This window comes from Triticum aestivum, chromosome 3B (genome assembly GCF_018294505.1).
Source record: "Triticum aestivum cultivar Chinese Spring chromosome 3B, IWGSC CS RefSeq v2.1, whole genome shotgun sequence".
Lineage (NCBI taxonomy): Eukaryota > Viridiplantae > Streptophyta > Magnoliopsida > Poales > Poaceae > Triticum > Triticum aestivum.
The window spans coordinates 131,789,695-131,804,441 of NC_057801.1; positions in this window are offsets into that span (position 1 = coordinate 131,789,695).

The window sequence follows — 14,747 nt, forward strand, 5'->3', positions numbered from 1 at the left end:
TGCATTTATTTCTTTCCAATAAATTCAATAGTCTTCATGATAAAACAACCAGTACAAGAAGTATCGAGCATGGAGCGATCATTATGAGAAAGCCGAGCATAAAAATTTTGAATAATAATTTCTCTGGAGATCTCATGATTGGGGCATGAATATAACTTTGACTTAATCCTCCCCCATCCTTGAGCGATACTTTCTCCTTCACGAGGCCAAAAATTATATATATAGTTCCGATCATGATGAACCAGATGCATAGGATAAAACTTCTGATGAAAGTCCACTTTCAATCAGTTGTAGTTCCATGATCCAATATCATCACATAGCCTATACCATGTCAATGCATTTACCTTCAAAGATAAAGGGAAGACCTTCTTCTTGAAAACATCTTCGGGCATACCTGCAAGCTTAAACAATCCACAAACTTCATGCACATAGATTAGGTGCATATCGGGATGTAATGTTCCATCTCCTGTATAAGGATTTAGCAGTTTCTCTATCATACCCGAAGGAATTTTAAAGTAAATATTTTTAGTAGGTGTAGTAGGTTGAGGAGCAACTCTTTTCTCTTCCGGTCGAGGTGAAGATACCCCGAACAAGCCCCTCAAAGGATTAGTTTCCATAGTAGCAAGTGACAGTTAATTTCAGCACACTATATAAATGTTGCCTTACCAAATTCCACTTACTAAAGGCGCTTCACTCCTCGGCAACGGCGCCAGAAAAGAGTCTTGATTACCCACAAGTATAGGGGATCTATTGTAGTCCTTTTGAAAGCACAAGTGCTCCCTGGGTGATTTTGGTAATTAATGTCAACATATCTCTTGTTGGACTAATACTTCTACCTAGTATATTTCAGATAAGTTCAACATTGGAGTGGCATGGACATGGACAAGAGGATGTGGAACCCCTTCAAGATGCTAAGGACAATATTGGCAAAAGCTCAAGACTCTACATTTTGATTTTAGTGATCCAAGATAACATTGAGTCCATAGGAAAGCCAATACTATTAAAAGGGAATGAGGTGTTGCTTAATGCCTTGCTTGCTCAAAGTGCTTAGTGATATGCTCCAAAGCCCTCAGCTACTTTCTCACATCTACATATGTCCTAAACCTAAAAGTCAAACTTGGCCCCACCGATTTGATCTATCTGGCGCCACCGAGTTTCATTTGACATAGCCACTACCAAACCCTAGTCACTTCGGTCTCACCGATGGGATCTCAGTCTCACCGATATGGGCTTGCAAATTATTTGTGATCTATTGCAAAAAATTTGGTCCCACCGAGTTTGTTCAGTTGGTCCCACCGAGTTTGCTTGACCAATACTTAGTTTGCCTATTACCAAAATCGGTCCCACCTAGTTTGCGAAATTGGTCAAACCGAGTTGAGGATTTACCCTAACCCTTGCACTTCGGTCCCACCGAGTTGACCTTGTCGGTCCCACCAAAAACTCTAACGTTCACATTTTGACCCGAATTGGTCTGACCGAGTTTCACCATTCGGTCCCACCGAGTTTGGGAATCTGTGTGTAACGGCTAGATTTTGTGTGGAGGCTACATATACCCCTCCACCCACTCTTCATTCGTGGAGAGAGCCATCAGAACATGCCTACACTTCCAACATTCATTTTCTGAGAGAGAACCACCTACTCATGTGTTGAGACCAAGATATTCCATTCCAACCACAAGAATCTTGATCTCTAGCCTTCCCCAAGTTGCTTTGCACTCAAATCATCTTTCCACCATAGCAAAATCTGTGAGAGAGAGTTGAGTGTTGGGGAGACTATCATTTTAAGCACAAGAGCAAGGAGTTCATCATCAACACACCATCTATCAACTTTTCGAGAGGGGTGTCTCCTAGATTGGTTAGGTGTCACTTGGGAGCCTTCGTCAAGATTGTGGAGTTGAACCAAAGAGTTTTTAAGGGCAAGGAGATCGCCTACTTCATGAAGATCTACCCTAGTGAGGTAAGTCCTTCGTGGGCGATGGCCATGGTGGGATAGACAAGGTTGCTTCTTCGTGGACCCTTCGTGGGTGGAGCACTCTGTGGACTCGTGCAACCGTTACCCTTCGTGGGTTGAAGTCTCCACCAACGTGGATGTACGATAGCACCACCTATCGGAACCACGCCAAAAATCTCCATGTCTCAAATTGTGTTTGCACACTCCAATCCCATCCCTTTACTTTCTTGCAAGTTGCACGCTTTACTTTCCACTGCTCATATACTCTTTGCATGCTTGCTTGAATCGTATTGTGTATGCTTGAATTTGTTTTAATCTACCACCTCAGCTTGAAAAACTCAAAAACTACCAACTTTATTCGTTGAGGGTCTAATCACCCCCCTCTAGACACCTCTTCTCGATCCTTTCATCTTTCGATAAGTAAGGGTATCAAACCCAACAAGGAGCAGAAGGAAATGACAAGCGGTTTTCAGCAAGGTATTCTCTGCAAGCATTGAAATTATCGGTAACAGATAGTTTTGTGATAAGATAATTCGTAATAGGTAACAAGTAACAAAAGTAACTAAGGTGCAGCAAGGTGGCCCAATCCTTTTTTGTAGCAAAGGACTAGCCTGGACGAACTCTTATATAAAGCAAGGCGCTCCCGAGGACACATGGGAATTACTGTCAAGCTAGTTTTCATCATGCTCATATGATTTGCGTTCGTTACTTTGATAATTTGATATGTGGGTGGACCGGTCCTTGGGTGATGTCCTTCCTTGGACAAGCCTCCCACTTATGATTAACCCCTCTCGCAAGCATCCACAACTATGAAAGAAGAATTAAGGTGAACCTAATCATAGCCTGAAACATATGGATCCAAATCAGCCCCTTAATTACGAAGCAACACATAAACTAGGGCTTAAGCTTCTGTCACTCTAGCAACCCATCATCTACTTATTACTTCACAATGCCTTCCCCTAGGCCCAATCAATGGTGAAGTTTCATGTAGTCGACGTTCACATAACACCACTAGAGGAGAGACAACATACATCTCATCAAAATATCGAGCGAATAACAAATTCACATGATTACTTATAATAAGACTTCTCCCATGTCCTCAGGAACAAATGTAACTACTCACAAAGCATATTCATGTTCAAAATCAGAGGAGTATTAATTATCATTAAGGATCTGAACATATGATCTTCCACTGATTAAACCAACTAGCATAAATTAGAAGGGGTAATCAACACTACTAGCAACCCACAGGTACCAATCTGAGGTTTTGAGACAAAGATCAGATACAAGAGATGAACTAAGGTTTGAGAGGAGATGGTGTTGGCGAAGGTGTTGATAGAGATTGACCCCCTCTCGATGAGAGCATCGATGGTGATGACGATGGTGGTGATTTCCCACTCCAAGAGGGATGTTTCCCCGGCAGAACAGCTCCGCCGGAGCCCTAGATTGGTCCTGCCCAGGTTGCGCCTCGAGACGGCGGTGCTTCATCTCGAAAGCTTCTCTCTGATTTTTTTTCAGGGCAAAAGACACCATATAGTAGAAGATGGGCATCGAGGGCCTTCCTGGGGCCCACAAGACAGGGGGGCACTCCCAGGGGGGTAGGGCGCGCCCTCCACCCTTGTGGCTGGCTGGTGGGCCCCCACTGGTGCTTTCTTCGCCCAATATTTTTATTTATTCCAAAACTGATCTCCATGAAGATTCAGGACTTTTGGAGTTGTGCAGAATAGGTCTCTAATATTTGCTCATTTTCCAGTCCAGAATTCCAGCTGCCGGCATTCTCCCTCTTCATGTAAACCTTATAAAATAAGAGAGAAAACGCATAAGTATTGTGATATAATGTGTAATAACAACCCATAGTGCAATAAATATCAATATGAAAGCATGATGCAAAATGGACGTATCAATGTACTAGTGGGAATTTTCATTATAGAACTTGGTTTGTATATTTCAATGATGGCTTCCTCAAATGCCTGAGGTCTTCATGAGCAAGCAAGTTGGATGCACACCCACTTAGTTTCCAGTTTGAGATTTCATACACTTATAGCTCTAGTGCATCCGTTGCATGGCAATCCCTACTCCTCGCATTGACATCAATTGATGGGCGTCTCCATAGCTCGTTAATTAGCCGCGTCGATGTGAGACTTTCTCCTTTTTTGTCTTCTCCACACAACCTCCACCATCATATTATATTCCACCTATAGTCCTATATCCATGGCTCATGCTCATGTATTGCGTGAAAGTTGAAAAGGCTTGAGAACATTAAAAGTATGAAACAATTGCTTGGTTAAAACCGGGGTTGTGCATGATTTAAATACTTTGTGTGGTGAAGATGGAGCATACCAGACCATATGATTTTGTAGGGATAACTTTCTTTGGCCATATTATTTTGAAAAGACATGATTGCTTTATTAGTATGCTTGAAGTATTATTGTCTTAATGTCAAATGACAGACTATTAATTTTAATCACTCGTGTCTTAATATTCCTCTCATGATTAGGTTATATGATCAAGATTATGTTATGTTGCATTCCACATCAAAAATTATCTTTTTTATCATTTACCTACTCGAGGACGAGCAGGAATTAAGCTTGTGGATGCTGATACGTTTCCATCGTATCTATAATTCTTGATTGTTCCATGCCCATATTCTACAACTTTTATATACTTTTGACAACGTTTTATACTATTTTTGGGACTAACATATTGATCCAGTGCCCAGCGCCAGTTCCTGTTTGTTGCATGATTTTTGTTTTGCAGAAAATCCATATCAAACGAAGTCCAAACGCGATAAAAACTTACGAATATTTTTTGGAATATATGTGATTTTTCGGAAAAAGAATCAACGCGAGACAATGCCCGAGGCGGCGACAAGGCAGGGGTGCGCCCTAGGGGGTAGGGCACATCCTGGTCCCTTGTGGTCACCCCGTAAGGCGGTTGGTGCCCTTCTTTCTCTGCAAGAAAGCTAATATCCGGATAAAAATCGTGTTAAAATTTCAGCCCAATCGGAGTTACAGATCTCCGGGAATTTAAGAAACGTGAAAGGGCAGAATTTGGGAGCGCAGAAATAGAAGGAAACAGAGAGAGATCCAATCTCGGAGAGGCTCCTGCCCCTCCGCCACCATGGAGGCCATGGACCAGAGGGGAAACCCTTCTCCCATCTAGGGGGGAGGTCAAGGAAGAAGAAGAAGAATGAGGCTCTCTCTCCCCCTCTCTCCTGGTGGCGCCGGAACACCGCCGGGGCCATCATCGGGATGGCGATCTACACCAACAACTTCGCCAACGTCATCACTAACTCCCTCCCCCTCTATGCACCGTTGTAACACCCCTTCTCCCTACTGCAATCTCCACTTAAACATGGTGCTCAACGCTATATAATATTTTCCAATGTTGCATGGCTATCCTATGATGTTTGAGTAGATCCATTTTGTCCTATGGGTTGATTGATGATCGAGATTGGTTTGAGTTGCATGTTTTATTATTGGTGGTGTCCTATGGTGCTCTCCATGTCGCGCAAGTGTGAAGGATCCCTGTTGTAGGGTTTCCAATATGTTCATGATTTGCTTATGGTGGGTAGCGTGGGTGATAGAAGCACAGACCCGAGTAAGTAGGTTGTTTGCGTATGGGAATAAAGAGGACTTGATACTTTAATGCTATTGTTGGGTTTTACCTTAATGATCTTTAGTAGTTACGGATGTTTGCTAGAGTTCCAATCATAAGTGCATATGATCCCAGAAGAGAAAGTATGTTAGCTTATGTTCTCCCTCTTATAATATTGCAATAATGATTTCCGATCTAGTTATCAATTGCCTAGGGACAAATAACTTTCTTCTGAAAAAAGCTCTCTACTAAAACTAATTTAGTTGTTTATTTATCTAAACAACCCCTACTTTTTATTTACATGCTCGTTATTATCTTGCAAACCTATCCTACAACATGTAAGTGCATCTAGTGCCACCCCTAGTTGGTTTTGGAGTATTGACGACAAACCTGGTTGAGGGACTAATATGTTTGTGAGAATTGCAGGATAACACAGGTAGTAGTCCCATATTGATTCGGTTTACCTATAAGAGATGACCCCTAAAAATGTGTGAAGACATTGAAGACAATGGTGGTATGTGAAGACATTCACATTGAAGACTATGACAAGAGAAGACATTGCGTGAAGACTATGGAATGCGAAGACATAGTAGTTTCGTAGTTTCCTTTTCTTCTTTGTTGAGTCATAGGAACCACTGTACTGTTAAGTGGGGTCCAAGTGAACAAAGTCAGAGTGACTGATGTGATGCTCAACTAAATCCTATGTCTTCGAGCGAAGACTGAGAGCAAATCTTATCCAGAGCTGGATGAGTCAGCTTTACTTGTAGCCCAAGTCAAGCTGTCGCGTGTGTTCGAAATCTGACCATTGGACACGTGTCAGTTCCTTAGTGACCCAGGGTCATTTTGGACAAATCAGGTCGGGTTGCCTCCTAGCTATAAATAGGCCACCCCCTACACCATAAATTGGCAGCTGCTCAGAGTTAGTGCACGGCTTTTGTCGTTTGAGAGCAACCCACCTCCGAACCCTTTGAGAGAGAATCCTTGCGAGGACAAAGCCCAAAACACCTAGAGCCAAAGAGTGTTAGGCATCACTGAAGTCTTTCTGTCCGCGTGATCTGAAGACTTATTACACTTGAGGACTGTGAATCCTCAGCCGGTTAGGCGTCGCGTTCTGAGCATCCAAGAGTCATTGTGGATTGCCGGTGAATGAAGTATGTGAAGGTTTGGAAGTCTCCCTTGAAGACTTACCAGAGTGATTGGGCAAGGACTAGGTGTTCTTATCTCAAGGGGAATAAGGTGAAGATGCGGTCTTCTGAGCTGAATCTCAGCCTCCCTAACCAGACGTACAGTTGTCACAGCAACTGGGACTGGTCGAAAAAATCCCTTGTCCTCTCGGAGGAACTGGTTCTATCCTACCTCTCTTGCCTGACTTACAGTTTGTCTTCGTGAAGTCTTTGCTACTTGCCATATCTGTTTGACTTCACTGTGTCAAGACTGTTGTCTGTTTGGCTTCATACTATCTTCCATCCTGATCCAATCTACCTAGCTGCTTATAGTCTTCGTGCTTTCACTTCATTGCTTACATGACTATGGCTTGTCTAGTGTAGTCTACCTTCCGCTTCATATCAATAGGTTCATTTCTATCGTTTGTCTTCGAAATCCATGTTTTGAAGACTTCCATAAAAATTGCCTATTCACCCCCCTCTAGTCGAATACTAGCACTTTCAATTGGTATCAGAGCAAGGTGCTCCCTTGTTCTGTGTGATTCGGTTTAACCACCTGGAGTTTAGCTATGTCGACTACAGGGATAATCAAAGTCTCCGCTGCGTGCCCTGTCTTCGATAGCACAGATTACCCCTACTAGAAGAATAAGATGCACATGCATCTTGAAGCCATTGATGTCGATCTTTGGTATGTCATCAAGAATGGCGTTCCTAAGACTGGTGAAGGTGTCACTCTTGCTGATGTTAAGAAGTTTGTGTAAGTGGACTCAACTACCAAGAACATCATCTATGGTCATCTGACTAAGGGGCAGTATGGTCGTGTGAGTGCTATGGAAACCTCAAAGCTGGTCTGGGACTGGCTCTCCAGGGTCAATGAAGGCGTCTCAACGCACAGAGATTGAAGGATCAGTGTTCTTCGCAATCTCTTCAACCACTTCAAGAGAAATGACAATGAGAATTTCCAGCTCACATTTGATCGCCTCACTGACATCACCAATGAGCTTCATGCACTCGGCGCCACTGAGATAACCAAGCATGAATTCTTCAAGACACTACTGAGATCTCTCGACAGCTCATTTGACACCCTGGCCCTGATGATTCAAGAGCGCCTTGACTTCAAGACTCTCGATCCATCTGACATACTTGAGAGGCTCAACACACATGAGTTCCAACTATTTGAGAATAGAGATATGTATGGTCCCAACTATGCCCGTCCTCGCGCTTTGAAGGCAAAGGCCGTCTCCTCGTCTGAAGAAGAATCTGACTACAATTCTGGTGATCCTGAAGACATTGAAAAGGAGCTTGCTATGCTCGTGAAGAAGTTCCAGAAGTTCACCAAGAAGAAAGACTTCAGAAAGTCTTCAAGATCCAGCTCAAGGAATGATGAAGCTTCCTCTCATGATCAGAAGAAGAGAACCTGTTCATACGTGTCCAACGTATCTATAATTTATGAAGCACTCATGCTATTATATTATCTGTTTTGGATGTTTATGGGCTTTATTATACACTTTTATATTACTTTTGGGACTAACCTATTAACCGGAGGCCCAGCCCAAATTTTTGTTTTCTTGCCTATTTCAGTTTTTCAAAGAAAAGGAATACCAAACGGAATAAAACCTTCGAGAGAGTTATTTTTGGAATGGAAGCAATCCAAGAGACTTGGAGTGTACATAAGGGAAGCAACGAGGAAGCCACGAGGCAGGGAGGCGCGCCCTACCCCCCTGGGCGCGCCCCCACCCTCATGGGCCCCTCGTGGCTCCCCTGACTGACTTCTTTCGCCTATATATGTCCATATACCCTAAAAACATCAAGGACAACAATAGATCGGGAGTTCTGCCGCCGCAAGCCTCTATAGCCACTAAAAACCAATCGGGACCCTGTTCCGGCACCCTGCCGGAGGGGGGATCCCTCACCGGTGGCCATCTTCATCATCCCGACGCTCTCCGTGATGAGGAGGGAGTAGTTCACCCTCGGGGCTGAGGGTATGTACCAGTAGCTATGTGTTTGATATCTCTCTCTCTCCCTCTCTCTCTCGTGTTCTTGATTTGGCACGATCTTGATGTATTGCAAGCTTTGCTATTATAGTTGGATCTTATGATATTTCTCCCCCTCTACTCTCTTGCGATGAATTGGGTTTTCCCCTTGAAGTTATCTTGTCAGATTGAGTCTTTAAGGATTTTAGAACACTTGATGTATGTATTGCATGTGCTTATCTGTGGTGACATTGGAATATTCACGTGATCTACTTGATGTACGTTTTGGTGATCAACTTGCGGGTTCCGTGACTTTGGGAATCTATGCATAGGGGTTGGCACACGTTTTCGTCTTGACTCTCCGGTAGAAACTTTGGGGCACTCTTTGAAGTACTTTGTGTTGGTTGAATAGATGAATCTGAGATTGTGTGATGCATATCGTATAATCATGCCCATGGATACTTGAGGTGACATTGGAGTATCTAGGTGACATTAGGGTTTTGGTTGATTTGTGTCTTAAGGTGTTATTCTAGTAAGAACTCTATGATAGATCGAACGAAAAGAATAGCTTCGTGTTATTTTACTACGGACTCTTGATTAGATCGATTAGAAAGGATAACTTTGAGGTGGTTTCGTACCATACAGTAATCTCTTCGTTTGTTCTCCGCTATTAGTGACTTTGGAGTGACTCTTTGTTGCACGTTGAGGGATAGTTATATGATCCAATTATGTTATTATTGTTGAGAGAACTTGCACTAGTGAAAGTATGAACCCTAGGCCTTGTTTTCTAGCATTGCAATACCGTTTATGCTCACTTTTACCACTTGTTACCTTGCCTTTTTTATATTTTCATATTAGAAATACTCATATCTACCATCCATATTGAACTCGTATCACCATCTCTTCGCCGAACTAGTGCACCTATACAATTTACCATTGTATTGGGTGTGTTGGGGACACAAGAGACTCTTTGTTATTTGGTTGCAGGGTTGTTTGAAAGAGACCATCTTCATCCTACGCCTCCCACGGATTGATAAACCTTAGGTCATCCACTTGAGGGAAATTTGCTACTGTCCTACAAACCTCTGCACTTGGAGGCCCAACAACGTCTACAACAAGAAGGTTGTGTAGTAGACATCAAGCTCTTTTCTGGCACCGTTGCCGGGGAGGTGAGTGCTTGAAGGTATATCTTTAGATCTTGCAATCGAATCTTTTAGTTTCTTGTTTTATCACTATTTTAGTTTATAAAATAAAACTACAAAAAATGGAATTAAGTTTGCCTCATACGCTTCATCTTTTTAATATCTTTCGTGAGAATGATGGAAAGGAAAATTGTGCTCAAGTGTTAGAAGAAGAAGTCTATAAAATGTTTGGCACTAAATCTTTGAATGATGAGCATGATTGCAATGTTGTTAGTATGAACTCTTAAATATCCATAGTACTAATGATGATTGCACTAGTTATGATGAAAATTTCTCCTATCAGCATGTCAATTTTTGTGGAGTGTATTGGGCTTGCGAGTACACACCAAATAGGGAAGATAGATATTGCAAGAGGAATAAGCATTTAGAAACTAAATGGTTACAAGAAAGGCTAAATGTTAGTGCTGAAAATTTAAAATATCTTTACCGTACTTGTGAACTTTGCAATGAACATGGTCATTTAAATCTCCGATGCAAATTGTTTCATGATCGAATCGTGTCCAAAAATTGTGATGACTTGATTTCCCTTGCACATCATAATGAACTTAGTTTGCTTTTGGGTTATGAAGAACTGAAACGTGCAACTAAGCATATTCCAGAATTTAACCTTAAGAATTTTCTTGATATTAATCTAGAGGAAATTTATATGTATTGTGCGGTGAATTGCATTGAAAATCCTTATATTGCCAATTACATAAATAAAAGAAAGCAAATAGAAGATTAATAGAATACTAATGAAAGGGAAGAAACTTCCCAATATCCTCCTATTATTTCTTATGATGAATCAGGTAACGAGGAGGAGCTTTCTATTCAACCAATCTCATCAATAAGGAGCTCAAAAAAGAGGGATAAACATGATGTGAAAAAGAAAAAGAAAAGAAGGAAAAGCAAAGGTAAAAAGGTATCCCTTCCAAATGATGTTGCTCCTATTACTCATTGTGATGATGATAATTGCTATACTATTGGTGCTATCCATACTATTAATGATGAGAGTGATTATGCTTATGATATGAAAAGGCCCAAGCTTGGGGAAGATATGTTTGATGAGGATGACATATTTGAGAATATATTTGCTGCAATTAATGTTTGTCCCAAGCTTGGGGATGCCATGTTTAATGAAGATGATATTTTTAGCCTCCCAAGTTTTGATATGCAAAGTGGTTATGATGATAGCATGCCTCCAACTTATGATGATTATATTGTTGAAAGTGGGTTTGGAAGAGTGTCAACTTTAGGAAGTAATGATACCACTATTTTGGAGGATGTTGAATCTTATATTATTTATGAAAGTGGATTTGGAGAGGTCATGACTTTATTTAGTGATGAATCCACTATTTTGGAAGAGGTTTCAATTGATTATGATGAGAACAAAGTTGCTACTTATGATGATTATTGTGATGAAACTTATGCTATAAAAAAGTAGTGATGATTATATTTATAAAACTTGTCATGATTATCATTATCTATTTTCTGAACATTACTCTTTTAATGTGGAAACAATTTATATTATTCAAGTCTCACATGATACTCCCACTATTCCGAATAAGAAGAATTTTGCTTATGTGGAGAGTAGTAAAATTTCTATGCAAGTAGATCATGAAAAGAATGCTTTAGGTGATGGTTATATTGTTGAATTAATTCATAATGCTACTAAAAATTACTATGAGGGACGAACATATGCTTGTAGGAATTGCAATAATATCAAGTATCCTCTCTATGTGCTTGAAATATTGAAGTTATGCTTGTTTTGCCTTCCTATGCTAGTTGATTATTGTTCCCATAAGTCATTTTCTCACAAAATCCCTATGCATAGGAAGTGGGTTAGGCTTAAATGTGCTAGTCATATGCTTCATGATGCTCCCTTTATGTTTCAATTCTTATCTTTTATGTGAGCATCATTGTCATCATCATGCCTAGCTAGAAAGGCATTTAAGAAAAGCGCTTGTTGGGAGACAATCCAATATTTACCCTTACTGTTTCTGTGTGTCCACATGATTATTATACTGTAGTAATCATGTTTTATAGCTTTTGTTTCAATAAAGTGCCGAGTAAGACCTTTAGGATAGCTTACGGTGATAGTTGTGTTGATCCTGCTGAAAATCAGAAACTTTTGCACCCAGTAACTTAGTTTTGATAATTCACAGAAACGTGATTTGGATCTGATTCTTTTTTATCTGGATTGGTACACAAATTAATTAGGACTTCCTAATTTGGTAGGATTTTTGGATTTCCAGAAGTATACGTTTGATACAGATTACTACAGACTGTTCTGTTTTTGACAGATTCTGTTTTCTATGTGTTGTTTGCTTTTTTTGATGAATCTATGAGTACAATCGGAGGGTATGAACCATAGAGAAGTTGAAATACAGTATATATTACACCCATATGAGTTTAGAATGAGTTCATAACAGTACCTAAGTGGTGATTTATTTTCTTACGAGCTTACGAGTTTTCTGTTGAGTTTTGTGTTGTGAAGGTTTCAAGTTTTGGGTAAAGATTCGATGGACTATGGAATAAGGAGTGGCAAGAGCCTAAGATTGGGGATGCCCAAGTCACCCCAAGGTAATATTCAAGGACAACCAAAAGCCTAAGCTTGGGATGCCCCGGATGGCATCCCCTCTTTCGTCTTCGTCCATCGGTAACTTTACTTGGAGTTATATTTTTATTCACCACATGATATGTGTTTTGCTTGGAGCGTCATTTTATTTTCTTTTGTTTTGCTTGGTGTTTCAATAAAATACCAAGATCTAAAATTTGTTAAATGAGAGAGAGTCTTCACATAGTTGCATAATTATTTAACTACCCATTGATCTTCACTTATATCTTTTTGGGGTAGGTCATTTACTCATGTGCTTCACTTATATCCTATGAGTAAATGGTTGAATGATTTGAATATCATAAATATGAAATTATATATGTTTCATATGCTTATACCATGGGGATTAATGACTTCACATCTGAGAAGTAGAGGTGGTAAATTTATTGAAGGTTAGCAAACATTGTATTGGTCATTTGAACAATTCATGAAAGAATATTGAAGGAAGAGAGATTTCACATATAAATATACTATCTTAGACATCTTCTATGATTGTGAGCCCCATTAATTATTTTCAAACCAGAGCAAATTAGTTGAAGTTGGACAAGGAAGACAACATAATGAGTTGTGCTTGGGTATATTTGTATAGAAGTTATATTGTTATAGATCCTCCAACATGTGGTGCTTGGTTTTTAGAATCCTTTGCTAGCCAAAATAGCTGTACTAAGCGGGAATACTGCTTGTGCATCCAAATTCCTTGAACCAAGTTTTTTCCATGAGTGTCCACCATACCTACCTATATGCGGTATTTACGTGCCGTTCCAAGTAAATTTGCATGTGCCAAACTCTAAACCTTCAAATAATAATCTGTTTTGTATGCCCGAATCGCTCATGTAGCAACTAGGGGCTGTCAGTATCTTCCATGCTAGGTGGGTTATTCTCAGATGAGTGGACTCCGCTCATCATTCACGAGAAAAATGGTTGGTAACTAGGATGCCCAGTCCCATGATCAAAAGATCAAAATCAAATCAAAATAATTGCAAACAAAACTCCCTCGGGATTGATGTTAGTTGGAGGCACCCGTTGTTTCGGGCAAGCCATGGATTGATGATTGTTGGTGGTGGGGGAGTAAAAACTTTACCATTCTGTTTAAGAACCGCCTATAATGTATCCAGTATGGAAGAAACTGGGAACTCTTGGTTGTTATGTTGACAATGAAATCATACCTCCCAAAATTATTTATCTCTATTTCAAAATCAATCTTTGGCACCTCTACAAATCCCTGCTTCCCTCTGCGAAGGGCCTATCTTTTACTTTTATGCAAGAGTCAGTAGTATTCCTTCTCATTCTAACCTACTCTTTAGTTGGAAAGCATCATGTGACGGGGAAAGATCTAAGAATATATGGCCATTCAAATATGTTTGATCATGAATTATTATTGTTGACAATAATCTATATGATTAGTAAGTTGGGAGGCAAAACATTAAGCCCCTATCTTTCTCTGTGTTCGATGGATGCTATTTGTTCTAAAAATATGCTTTGAGTGGTAGCAATCTTGGAAGACTATATGATAGTTGAATATGTGGGATTTGCTAAATCAAAGCTCTTACATAGACCCTTCCTGAAAATAAGATGAATTGCAATTGTTTGATGACTGAGAACATAGTTTGCTAGTTTTCAAGAAAGTTTATGGTCTATGCTTTAAGAATAGCTTGTTACTTGATCGTGAGAAGTTTTATGAGATGAGCTGCTGTTATGACATATAATCATGCTAGAAAAAGGTGATTGAAATTATCATTGATCAAACTTATGCACCTGCTAGAATTCACACTTCATATATTTTTTCTTTTATCATTTACCTACTCGAGGACGAGCAGGAATTAAGCTTGGGATTCTGATACGTCTCCAATGTATCTATAATTTATGGAGCATTCATGCTATTATATTATCAGTTTTGGATGTTTATGGGCTTTATTATACACTTTTATATTACTTTTGGGACTAACCTATTAACCAGAGGCCTAGCCCAAATTGTTGTTTTCTTGCCTATTTCGGTGTTTCTAAGAAAAGGAATATCAAACAGAGTCCAAATGGAATAATACCTTCGGGAGAGTTATTTTTTGCAAGCAATCCAGGAGACTTGGAGTGCACATAAGGGAAGCAACGAGGAAGCCACGAGGCAGGGAGGCACGCCCTACCCCCTGGGCGCGGCCCCACCCTCGTGGGCCCCTCGTGGCTCCCCTGACCGACTTCTTTCGCCTATATATGTCCATATACCCTAAAAACATCAAGGACAGCAATAGATCGGGAGTTCCGCTGCCGCAAG